We start from the raw sequence: 1,122 nt of genomic DNA on the forward strand, positions 1-1,122 counted from the left end.
TCTCACGAAATCTATCTGATGTAGATGCTCCTAATTTGGGCCTAACAGGCTGCTAAAAGGGAAATAGTAGTTAAAATTGTTTGTTTTGTATTACGCGCAATGCTACCTGAGGGCTATCTGCGTTAGCCGTCCCTAATTTAGCAGTGTAAGACTAGATTGAAGGCAGATAATCATACTCATCCACCGCGAAATCTTGGGCTACTCTTTTACCAAAGAATTGAGGGAATGACTGTACAATCATGGTACCTCCACGGATAAAAGGATGAGCATGTTTGGTGTGACCAGATAAGGTTGAATTGAATGTCTACAATGTTAAAACTCATACCTCGCCCGAACAAGGACTCCAACCCTGGACCGTTAGGTTAAACGCCTAACGCTCTACCGACTGAGTTATTCGGGCCTGTTATGTTTAACATCTTAGAATATATAATACTTACAAAATTTATTTTTATTCATTAAAAGATAAACTCATCAATTGATAAATACCAACGAATTTTAGATACATAGTACCTTATCATTACCTCTAGCTCAGCATGCCCAGGTGATTAAGGCACTCGACTCGCAATCCAAGGGTTTCGTGTTCGCATCCCCGTCGCGCCAGACATGCTCGCCCTTTCAGCCGTGGGGGCGTTATAATGTTATGGTAAATCCAAATATTCGTTGATAAAAGGTAGCCCAACGGGTTGGCGGTGGGTGGTGATGACTAGCTGTCTTCTGTCTAGTCTTACGCTGCTAAATTAGGGACGGCTAGCGCTGATAGCTATCGTGTAGTTTTGCGCGAAATTGAACAAACACACAAAGCTCTTGACTAACTGTGTTTCCTTTAGTCCACCAGTTCTAAGTTAGGGATAGCTATGTGCAGATACACATTATAATTGAAGAGTGAAGTGTATATGAATTTTGAGGTGTAATATTACTTTTGTATATTTCGCCTTCAAAATGTGTTATTTGAAGGATATTTTTATTTCTCATTAAAATTTTTCACAAACACATGTATTTAGCACAGGTTTTGAGTTTAACGTATCAAAATACCTGTGATGACTTGAATCTTAAGTCACTTTTTTTCAGGGATCGGTCCAACTTGGTGTTTCTAAATTATCTCATAGATGTTGCTTCATAATT

General features: G+C 39.1%; 1 non-coding gene across 1 annotated transcript; it reads right to left on the minus strand.

Moving 5' to 3' along the window:
* Positions 1-327: 327 nt before the first annotated feature.
* TRNAK-UUU (transfer RNA lysine (anticodon UUU)) lies at positions 328-400 on the minus strand. The gene has a single exon. It is a non-coding gene; the product is annotated as a tRNA-Lys (tRNA).
* Between the last annotated feature and the right edge of the window lie 722 nt (positions 401-1,122).

Source organism: Tachypleus tridentatus, chromosome 3 (assembly GCF_004210375.1).
Source record: "Tachypleus tridentatus isolate NWPU-2018 chromosome 3, ASM421037v1, whole genome shotgun sequence".
Lineage (NCBI taxonomy): Eukaryota > Metazoa > Arthropoda > Merostomata > Xiphosura > Limulidae > Tachypleus > Tachypleus tridentatus.